This window comes from Crocodylus siamensis, chromosome 5 (genome assembly GCF_052110815.1).
Source record: "Crocodylus siamensis isolate JL-2025a chromosome 5, ASM5211081v1, whole genome shotgun sequence".
Taxonomy (NCBI): Eukaryota; Metazoa; Chordata; order Crocodylia; family Crocodylidae; genus Crocodylus; species Crocodylus siamensis.
This window is the reverse complement of record NC_143399.1, coordinates 40,718,444-40,730,069: the sequence shown is the minus strand read 5'-3', so window position 1 is coordinate 40,730,069 and position 11,626 is coordinate 40,718,444. Positions and strand designations below refer to the sequence as shown.

At 47.9% G+C, this 11,626-nt stretch overlaps 1 long non-coding RNA gene across 2 annotated transcripts; it reads left to right on the top strand.

Annotated features, from left to right (window-relative positions):
- Nucleotides 1-2,343: 2,343 nt before the first annotated feature.
- LOC149863949 (uncharacterized) lies at nucleotides 2,344-9,041 on the top strand. Of its 2 annotated transcripts, none has more exons than XR_016442391.1 (3): nucleotides 2,344-2,601; nucleotides 5,291-5,433; nucleotides 6,757-9,041. It is a non-coding gene; the product is annotated as an uncharacterized LOC149863949 (long non-coding RNA). The 2 variants fall into 2 exon arrangements; XR_016442392.1 differs by having other exon boundaries at nucleotides 6,579-9,041.
- The last annotated feature ends 2,585 nt before the right edge of the window (nucleotides 9,042-11,626 follow it).

Here is an 11,626-nt window from a genome sequence, read left to right as displayed (position 1 = left end):
GAGTTAAAGTTTGATGTAAAAATGGCTCCTCTAAGGGACTTGTATTTTGAGCTAAGGCCAGATGATCTTACTGTGAGAAGAGAAAGAGAGGACTAGGAACTGAATACTCTTAAAAATTAGAATAGCATAATTCAAGACCACAGGCACTCTGATGCCTTAAAGTTGCACATCACATGGCGGTTACAGGAAATCCCTGTGACTGGTATGGTCTGGGTGTCCTCTCGATGTCCAGACCCAAATGTTTGAATGCCTTTGGTTAGACCATCATCTTCAGCCACTTGATAGAAAATGCTGTGCTAATGGCTCTACATCTGTCCTTAATAGAGGTCTCTTCTAAAATAAGGTCCTGGTACCCCAGTCCTTTTTGAGCAAATAACTCATACCCCTCATATCTAGTTTAAGCCAGGGAACTAGCTTTGAATGAGGTTTATATGGGATAAACTCAGTGCATTATAACTGTATAGCAAGCACTTGTGGTTGTGTACTGCCATGTGCTTGGCACTGTATAATAAAAAGCTGATAAAGGGAGTAGGCCTAGTAAATTCTTTAATTTCTGCAAAATCTCTTTTGCTTTGTGTATGTTTCTATTATGCTTTTCCTTGATATTTGTCTCCTGTAGCCTGGGCTGTCCCTGCTTAATGGGAATTGTCCAGCAGCAGCTAGTTCAATGTTGAGGTGATGCTACATGCCAAAGGATTTGTGAGCAGACTGGTCTTCAGGCTGTCCAAAAGCAGCCCCATGCTGTGTGGCAGTTAGATCACAGCCCTCTTCTCTGAAAAAGCTCCAGGGTCCTCTAGTGATGGCTTCTATGCCCAGAGGCCCCTTGTGTTTCACAGCCACTTGGTAAGTGATAACCAGGGGGTTAATGAGTTTCCCCCATAGTGAGGTAGGGAGGGAGTTGGGCAGGTCTGGGGTTGCTGCCCAAACAGACAGTGCCTGCGGCTTGGGGCCCAGGGCCAGAATGCATGGCCACAGGACCCATGCAGGAGTGGGATGGAGCCATGAGTGACTTGCCCGGGTTGGGGCCATGGAGAGGGAGCTGGCTCCCTGCCACTTCATGCAGTCCCAGGGGGAGGCATGGGGGGCAAATGCCCCTGAGACTTGTATGCAGGGCAGGGGTGGGCTGCCCGCTTTGGGCTGCTTGCCCTGCTGCTCTCTCCAGAGCAGGGTGGAGCTCACAAGGGAGGTAGCAGTGAGCATCACTGCCTAGTCCCGCTCTGCCCTGCTGTGCCAGGCTCCATCTGCTGGGCTGCAGCGGCTCTAGGGGGTGGGCAGCAGGGCAGGAAGCTCCAAGCCTGCAGCAGGCAGCCTACGTCTACCCCCCCACCCAAAGGGCTCCACTCTGGCCATGCCACCCATGGGGGAGAAGGAGCTGGGCTCTGTGCTCCGCTCTGCCACAGCAGCTGCCACCTCCTGCAAGTTGCAGCTGGGGTTTGGATGCTGCTGTGAGGGGCAGGATGCTGTGGACCCAGGTCCCTGGCCCTGTAGCCCTGGCAGCTGCACTCCACCCTTGGCAGGGCCAGGGGGGTTGGGGGCTGTGGATCAGGAGTGGGGGGCACCAGTGGGGCTGGGTGTCAGGAGTGAGGGGCAATGGCATAGGCAGGGCACCAGCATATCAGGGCTGCTCAGTGCCACAAAGCAGTGGCAGGGGACAGCCACAGCTGGACCCATGTCCTGGTGAGCAATGGGGACAGGGGGAGGTCTGATTTTTCCATGATAGAACACCCAATACAAACGCCAATATTTATAGGTATTTGGAATTTATTTTATTATAATGATAGAGACACTGGTAGGCTTCCAAATGACTTTAAAATTGTAAATATATCAATAAAACATTGTATTCAACGGAAATAGATAGTTATAGTGGCATTTCATTTTAGTGATGGGGAAAAATCATGGATTTGGGGGTTTTAATCAAATTTTGTGATTTTTAAACGGAGAAACCCCAGGTCCCCACAAAATTAGCAGCATCTTCACCCAAAATCCAGGTGCTACTTGGCCAGAGCAACTGGAAAGGAAAATCCACACATCCTGTTTGGGCAGCTGCATTGAGCGAGTGCCTGTCACTTCTCAGAAATACCACCCTAGTTCACTGAAAGGAGCAGATGTGCAGGAATGTTTCTCCCTGCCTCATTTCCCAGAGATCCCTGCAGCAAATCCTGCAGCTGTGAGGAAAATACTTTTCTGTGCCTCTTTCTATGGTTTCAAGATGTGCTTTGATTGGTCAGCGTGGTTCTATGTTGCAAAGCATAAGGGTCAAAAGTGTAGAGAGGATCCTTATTTAAAGGCTGGGCCTGCCCTGCAGGCTGTAGATCTACTTCTGTCCACCTAAGAAAGGGAACACAGGCCAGCATTGTTTACTGAGTCCCAATGATTTGCCAATTCAATGTACCAGGACAGGCCCTCCTGAGGACAGCATGTCTGTGTGTGGGTGCAGGCAGTGGGGAGAAGGATATGAACAGCCGCAGTGTACTCCACAGACCCCCTGGGATGAGATTTGAGAAGGCAGAACCCAGCTTTATTGTTTCCCAGATGCATTTGAAGAGCTGGCAAAAACCCCACCTCAAGCTGGACACACCATTGGCCTGGACTGTGGTAAAAGTAAGTCTGCTCCCTGCAGTGATTTTTTTTTTTTTTGCCGGAGAAGGACCCAGGTCAGCAGCTGTCCCTCTCCTCCCCACAGCTGGGGTCTGTGAGTGGGCAGAGGGCAGCTCTCCTGCCCCCAGTGTATGCTGTCAAGAGGAGCTGGAGCCAGAGGTGGGGATGGTGCTGAGCCAAGGCCTTGCAGCCTAGTGAGTTCTGCTGAGCACAGAGGGACCTCTCCCCTCAGCTGGTGGGTATGCTGTGGTCCCCTGCTCCCACTCTGGGTAGCTGGGCCCATCCAAGCCTCTCCCAAGGGGGTGCCTCTGTTGCAGGGGTGCTGAGCAAGATTGCAGGGTGGCATGGAGAGTCTCAGAAAAACAAAATAACATAATTAGCTGTGGGCCAGCCACCCTGCCTCTTCTGTCCTCCCTTTGGAAAATGCTTTTCTTCTGCCTTTTGTTTCACCCTGCCATTCATCCAGAAAAGGGGGTGATGTCAAAGAGCCCTTGGGATATGCAGCAGGAGGCAGAAGCAGCTTTTATGAGCAGCCTCCTTCGCGGGGATTATTTTCTTATAAATACTAACTCCACCCTGGAAGTCCCCCGTGGGCGATACAAACTGTGCATCCAAGAAAATGTCACACGTGTGGCCTTCCATTTGCCAGAGCCAGTCCTGCAACCCCTGGGGACCCTTGTTCTCCCAGAGTTGCTTGGCAAAGGCTGGCAAGAGGATTTGCAGCTGAGACATCTGATGGAGTCCAGATGAGCCAGCCCGCTGTGGGGTAGGAGCTCCCTGCCATCCGCCTGAAAACATCATGGTTCTGGAAGCTTCTCCTGTTTGTTTTTCACTACAGCAAGGCAGTGATGTACTGTTTTATTTGTCTGCAGCCTAAAGTCTTTGTGTTAAATTTATCCCACATGGGATGCAAAGTCTGCAGCCAGTGCTCATGCCTGCGTTGACAGGCAGTACAAACAGGATGCAGGCTAAGGCCTTTGCTGAAGTGGCCCAGGGCTAAATTAATGAACACACTTCAGCACTAGTCCCAAAGTCACATATGACAGGAATGGGATCATCTGGCCTGTGCTGTACTCTGGTATTTAAAGGCAAATCTTTTCTCACTGGAAGAGCAGATTAAGGAAGGGGACAGACCTTTCTTTCTTGACTGTGTTTGCTATGGAGCAGTCCTAACTGCTTGTTGCAAGGCAGGTCATCTGGCCTGGTCGTAACAACCCAGGAGACTTCCCAGCTTCTCCTGAAGCCCACAGGCACCATAGAGAGGGCCTGCTCGGGAAAAGAGCGCCTGAGCTCCTAGTCTTCCTTTAAGGGATTAGTGGCAAAATGTACCCTCTGGGAATCTCACCCCAGGGAAATAGTCTCCTCCACAGTCCTGAAAGAAAGAACCACCTCAGTCCTGTTTGAAGGTCTTGAAAGAGAGAACCATTTTACTCCTGTCAGCTGGGTTTGCCTGTGGAAACACAGATTTGTGAGAGCAAGAAGAGAATGTGTTCCACCCCCCATCCAAAATCAGCACCACAGCTTCCTCCATGAAGGACATTGCCTCAAAGAAGCCATCCCAAACTCTATTCCTTTGAAGGTCATGGCATGTGGCCACTTCAGCCTGGAGACCTTTGATATAGCCTTCTTTGGCTAGGACTCGTCTAAACAGGATTCAGGAGGGACCCGAGTCTGGTCAGCACCAGTCAATTCCCAGACCCAGGTAGGAAGGGCCTGGGGATCCCAATATAGGAATGGAGACTTTGGGTGGAAGGAATGATCTTTCCTCTAAAAGGGAAACTAAAACTTTTCTGGGAACAGCTTTGCTTGAGTGCTTCACCTAAAGTTTGTCTTTGCATTAATAAAATAATGCCAAAAGCTACTGAAGGTACACCCCTAGACATGAAACGGGGTTCTTTTTTCCTGCTTGGGAAACGTACAGCTGCTGCTGGCCATCCCAACTGTGAAGAGCAAGGCAGCCTCTTCATTCTGTGCTTTGGGTCCTGCTCCAAAAACATGGCTTGCCCATGAGCATCTCCTTGATGAGTAGCTGCAAAGTCTATTGGTCAAACTCGTACTCCTTGTGTTGTATGTCCTCTACTCGGAGTAATGGAGCACCTTCCTCTCTGCAGCTGTGTTTGCTGCTGCATCATCTGACCCAGACAAATCCTTTCTTTTAGAGCTCAAGGAAGCAGTTTGCTAAAAGAAATTGGCAGCTGTGGAAACAGCTAGCCCCTAAGGCCTGTATTGGTGTCACGGAAAATTAACAGACTTATGGACTCGACCTATGGGACTTTTCAGGGAGGCCATGGAAAACCTGAGTTTGACCTGTCATCCCACAATCCCCTTTGTTCCACTGTATCATCTCACAAATTGTGCTTGTTCGTTTACTGTCCACTGCTACCTGGAACTGTTCAGCGCCAGGAACTCAAGTGCACATTCTCAGTGTGTTATTGCTTCTAGCACATTTGAATGTGATGCTAGGGTGAACGTGCAGGGAATTGTAGCACACCCAGTACCCATAAAAGTGAACATCACAGGTAGACATGATGACTTGTAAAACAAAATGGCACCACTTCACCCAGGGTGGTGGCCACTGAGAAGAAAATTCCCAAATGTCAGCATGCTGAATTCTGATTGCACCATAGACTGAAGCAAACCTAGTAACCTGAATAAATGTGGACATCTTGTCTGGGGGTTTTTCCATCAACAGATTTCTAAAGCCCCTTGTTCCACTGTACTGAAGTAGGGTGCAGGCTCAGCAAAAGATGTATCCCTGGCATTGGGATGACTACCTTGTCCACCTTCCTGACCTTGCTCTCAACTGGGGATGCCGGAGTTTGTCACAAAAGCTTTGTAAGTATTTTTTTTATATAAGTACAAAATAAGATATTTTTCCTTCCTTGTCAGAAATAGCTGGTCTAGAATGCAGTATTTCAAAAGCAAATAAGCCAAGTTTAGCCTTGCTGGGAAGGGGAGAAGAAGGTCTGACGTAAGGGCTAGCCATCTCCTCACTGACTTATTCTGAGTCATTGCTTTTCTGACCTCACTGCAGAAGACCCACAGCCAAGTCCAGTGCTGTGTTGTTGGTTGTGCAATTCCTCTAATGCAGACCTGGCTGCTTTGCGAAATGGCATGAGTAAAAATGAAGTAACATTCAGGGTTGCTAGAAACAAACAGACACCCAAGATCTGGGCGTGGGGTGACCAAATGTGATGTGGAGCCTCCCTTTCATATTAAGTGGCAAAGGGTCAACAAACTGTAGCAAGACTTCACTGTACTTCTCATTTCCTGTTAGCCTTGTGAGTGTTATCACAGTGAGCTTTGTCAAAGTGGCCAAAGGATTCATGTCTATCTTGTCTGTTTGCTCTGTAATCTGAGTAAAGCTAGGAGAGGTCACACACACTTTAGCAATCCCTTTTTTTGTATGTATATGGTTTGCTACCAAAAAGTCTTCTAAAGAAGGTTTTTCGTAAAAGGAGGGTCTTCCCAGCACTTCCATAGGTGCAGCTGGTAGCAACCCCAGTAAGTTAAGGTTGACTAACAGTTTCCATTTTAAGAAAAACCCCCACACAGTTTAATTGCTTATAGTTGTTGCCAGAATCTGCCTTTAAAGCTGAGTTTTCTGTGCTTGGCATCTTAGACTCCTAGAAAAGTAAGGCTTGAAAGGGACCACAGGAGGTCATTTAATTTACCCCTTGCTTTAGGTCTCAGCCCTGTCTAAACCATCCAGCCAAGTGTTTTTCTAACCTGATCTTGGAGTAGATTCTACCACTTTTCAGAGTAAATTTCCACTGCATAGTCACCTTCATTAGTGAGAGAGTCCTTCCTAGTCCCTCATTTAAATTTCCCTTGCTGCAATTTAAGATTGTTCTCTGCTTTAAGCTACATTTTCCTTTTAAAAAGAGTGAATTTCTAACAATAAAATGGGGTGGGGGGAATGCGGCTTAATACCTGTTTCATGAAGACGTTCTAATTTCCCTTGTGCTTTGGAGTAACAGCTTTACATTTGGCTGGGAGATGCATTGGCTTCAGGAATGTGACTTTTTGCTCCCATCAGGAAAATCTGCAAAATTTAGCCAAGTTGCAAGCATCCAAAAATCACCATTTATGCATGTTCAGTACAGCATGCTCCAGGCTCTTGATTCTGATTTCCCTGAGCATGCCTCCTTGTCACAGCTTTCAGATGCTGACTGGACTGTATACGCTCCATCCAAGGCCTGGAGGGACCCTGCATATAGCTCTTCTTGGCCCCAGGCAGCCACATAGGAGCCAGACACTAGACCTGACAGCAGGGAGACTGGGCTGTTGGTAGCCCCTGCAAGTGCTCAGGTAGAGGGTTGGAGGAAGTGGGCTAATTTTGAATGGAGGGATGAGACGGACATCGCCAGGAGAGAGGAAAGGGAAGTGACAAGTCGGATGGTGGAAGGCTGGAGCAAGGATAAGTTGAAGTACAGCGGCTTCAGAGATGGAATGGTCTGAAATCTCCAGAAACAGAAATTGAACCTGGTGTTCCTGAGTTTTAATGTTCCTTTTGTTACCTAACAAACAGCTTGGAAACCCAATTATAAAGTTAGTCTTATTTTTATCTACTGGCTGGTCCTTCTGGAGGCTGACAACCTTCTACTGCTATCAATAGTGTTGTGCATGCAACAATGAAGAATTCTGCACATTGAATGTTATACAGGCAGGGATCCAAGGAAAGGTTCGCCACTGGGTGAGTACTACCCATCCTATTCTCTGGATGAGGCTGGAGCCTGTGAAAAATGGTAAGTGTTCATGTACTAAAACTCTATCCAAAGGCATACATGTAAGGGGCCAAGTTCAAGTGGCACAGGTCACCTTAATTCTGAGATTTCCTTTAAGTGTTTGACTTGACAGCCTTGAAGTCTTTTCAGTATAGTGTTTTCTGAGTAAAGTTAACAGCAGGAGCACAGCTACAGGTAGACAGGATGGTTAACCTTTCAGGGCCTCATCAGTCTTCTGATTAACAGGCACAGTGATCAGTGAGGTTTCTTTCTAAGGCAGGGGTGGGCAATTATTTTGGGCAGGGGGGCCGCTTACTGAGTTTTGGCAAGCCATCAAGGGCTGCATGACAGGGAGTCAGGGGCAGATAAATATCTATTTTCTGAATGCTTTAGGGGGCCCGCAGGCTGCATGGAACGGGGCCACATCTGGCCTGCATTTTGCCCACCCCTGCTCTCCACTCTTATCTCCATAGAAGGCAGGTGTCAGACTCTTCTGTGTCTGTGGGGAAGTCCGTCCCCCTCTGGCTGTCCTTACTCATCCCACCCCACACTCTCCCTCTGCTCTGGTGAAAGGACAGCTAGTGCCGCTGGGCACTGAACTTCCTGGTTCTTCACCTCATGGAAAAATCAGGCTCCTTCTTTCTGGTGCACGACTGGGAACTTTTGCAGCTGCTGCAGCAAGTTGAGGAGTGGGTGCATTTTCCAGCCTTTTGGTGCCTGCTCCAGTTCTCAGCTGCTTCTCCTAGGCCTAGAAGAGGGAAATAAGTGCCTGGGGAAGAAGGAAAAATTACCCACAAGCCTCTCCCTCTTCCATAACCCAGCAGGACAAAGAACATAAGATATGGCATATGGGTTCAGATGACTGGTGCATCTAGTCTCTTACAGTGGCAGAGAGTCGATGCAAAGGGGAAGAGTATTTAAGAAGGGCTTATCCAGACTGATTTCTTCCTCAGGATTCTTCCTAATCCTGTTCCTTTCTGATGTCCAGTATTCAGAGGCCTAGGAGGTCCTCCTTCATATGTTGCATCCCTGCATCTCCTATTTAATACCGACTGATGGACCTATCCTGCATAAATTTGTCCAGTGCCTTTCTGAACCCAGTTAAATTATCAGCCTCCACAACATCCTGCAGTGATGGGTTCCACAAGTTAATTATATGTCATGTGAAAATGAACTCCCTTGTGTTTCTGTTAAACCTGCTCCATAATATTTTCTAGTATTGTGACAGTAAATGGGAAACCCCCATTTACCTTTTGCCCCATTCATGATTATATAGACTTTGTCATTCCCCCCTCAGTCAAAAGAGAAGATTCCAAAACTTCAGAGAGCAGAAAATTTACCATCAGAAATTAAATATGGAACAGGATGGGGAAGCTTATGAAAGGTCAGGACAGAGTGACTGAGAGAGAACTGGTGGAAGAACGAGAAATTATGGTGTGGAGAGAGGCTGAAACAGCAATTGGGTGGGAATGGCTGGTGCACAACAATGAGGGCAGGCCCAGCACCCTCTGAGTGCACAGCAGAGCCAGGAACTGGTTTGTGGTGTTTTCGGTTATTATGCAATTCTTAGCAAAGCTGCCTATAAAGGTGCAGGCTGCAGGGAGTGGGTGGAACGGCCCAGCCTGTCCTGCCGCTAGCAGTGATGCTATAGACTTCATCCATGATGCAGGGTTCACTGGCCTCTCCCTTGCTGAGCTCATGTCTCACCCACATCTTTGTAACGGGAGATGTTGGCCATGCCAATAGTTTGGATTAGCCACAGGCCAGAGCTCTAAGCCCAGATGCAGTCGCTGGCAGGGGACAGGATTACGTTTTAACCCTATTGAATGGCAGCAGAGAAGCTGTTTGAGTAAACTTTTGTCATGGGCTTCTGCAGTGGAAATTCACAGAGATCTCTGAATTCACAGAGGTGGTTTAAAGGGTTGAAAGGAGATAGGATTACAGCATGGGCTGCTTGCACATGAGGGACATAGTACCTTGATCTGGCTGTTGCTGATGTGTGGATCTGGTGAGAGAGGCTGAGAGAGTGGTTTTAGGCTGGGTTGTAGTTTTCTCATGCTAAGGGCCAGGAGTGAACTAACTTGCTTTGGGAGGGGTGGGCTTGCAATACCTTAAGGCTCATGAAATGTTTTTGCCATGTTTTGGAGAAGGTGCTTTAGATTGCAGGGAATAGTCTGTGCAAATGAGGAAGGCTGGAGGGTTAGTGGTTACAGCCCTTTCTGGATTAGATTACCCTTCCTTGTTTATCCTCCTCCTAATTTATCTAGCAGTATATTTATAATACTTGGTGAGCCATATTATACTGCATTATTTCCATGCCCCAGGGTATCTGCTGTTTTTGTGCAGGGCCCAGGAAAACTTTATTTTTTTTCCCCTCTTGTTTGCATTACTTGGTTTCTGGGGCTTGCCTTGTTTGTCTGCTTGCCTTCCTAGTAAGTATGGCCCATTGGCCACAGAGATGGGAGTGTAGCCAAAATGCACTTCTGCTGAGACTAAGAAACCCTGGAGGTCTTGGTCACATACTCAGAGTCCAGCCACACATCATATTTTGGGGCAGCAAAGGTTTTCCCCAGGTCAGATTGGCAAGGGTTTGTCTTCCTCTGTCGTGCCATCTAGACGTGTTTTACCTAATCAACTTGCTGCCATTGCAGGGATTAAACTCATTGGTGGCACCCTGGGATTTCCTGCTGCCTTACCCGAGGAATTTTTTGGGAAACTAATACCAACACCCCTCCCCAAAACAAAGATCTCAACTTAGTTCTGAGGCCTTAGGAGTTGTTTTGTGGCATGATGTGTAGGAGGTGCTGGAGTTAATATTTCTACGAACCCTTTAGGACTAGGCATTTATAATATGTTTGCCTGGGATAAGGGTCAGATTAACCCTTTAGTGGGCCCTAGGCAAACAAACTTGTGGGCCCCTACTTAATATAGTATATTCATATTACTTTTTTCATTTAATAGTTATAATCAGTAAAATAAGCACAACTGGACCCCTTCCTCACTTACGGCCCTAGGCATGTGCCCAGTTTGCCCATGCATTAATCCCATCCTGCCTGTGATTGCCGGGGACTAGACTCCATATCCCAGGTGATCGTTTCCAGACACGGTTACATGTTTTAGTCCTGCCCAGGTGTTCTTGTTTCTATACAACTAGTGACCTGGTTCTTCCAAAGGACTCAGTCTAAGCTCAGATGTGTGAGGACAATAAGCAGGTCAAGTAGGGGACAAGGGAAAGGGTTGAGGGTTGAACAGAGCAGAACAGTAGAATCATAGGATTGGAAGGACCTTAAGAGTCATCTAGTCCAGCTGTTCTCAACCTTTTTTGTACCAGGACCCATCTGTAAATATTGGTCAGTCCTGACCAGCTGCCCCCAGGCACCCCTGCCAGGTGTATGGGGCATGGGGAGGCCCCAAGCAGCCCCTTGCAGGCTGGAACTCTGCCAGCCTGCAAGGGAAAATGAGTCTTGTTAAAAATGGTTTCTCCTTTAAAGGAGAAAGTTTGTTCATGATTCTTTCAGGGTCGTGACCCATGGGTTGAGAAATACTAATCTAATCCAACCTTTTCCACAAATGCAGCATTTTTTATTCTTAAACTATCTAGAAACAGATGATTATTCAGCCTCTTCTTGAGAACTTACAAAAAAGAGATATTACAACTTCCCCTTGGGGAGCTTCTGACATTGCCCTACAGTTTCTACTCTTGGGAAGGACAAAAGTTACAATCCTATCGGGCAGTACATCAGTACACTACACAAAAACCTGGAGCACTGGAGTTTGAGGTCTTGCTGGTGGCTGGACTAATGGGGTGTTGGCTCAGAGCTCATTGGTAAAGTAGGATGGGGTCCATCAGGAAAGGGACAGAGCATGGGGACTGGAGTGGGACACTGGAGGTGGCAGGACAAAGCAGCTGGAGCCGGTGGGACAGAAGAGAAGCAGTGAGTCAGAAAGAGGCAGTTGAAACAAAATGAAGCCCAGAGAAGTGGGGCGGGACCTTGGCAGAGCAGGTGACCTGCTCATCCAGCTGTGAGACTGCATGCAGCTCAGATCTTCCAGGCATCTCTCCTCTTCCCCTACCTTGGCTGTGCCTCTAAATCTCTCCCTTTACTTTCTCTTTTCATGCCAGGATGCTCTAGTATCACTTGTAAAAGGATTGGCCTGGGTGATTGCTCCCACAGCCAGCTAGTGGAGGCTCACTTGGGTTACTTTACATCTGGGTTTTCCCGGGGGGGGGCAGTGGCAGGGCTGTAGCTTGGGAACGAGGGGCTACCTCCTTCCACAATCCTATTTAACCCTCACCCCCT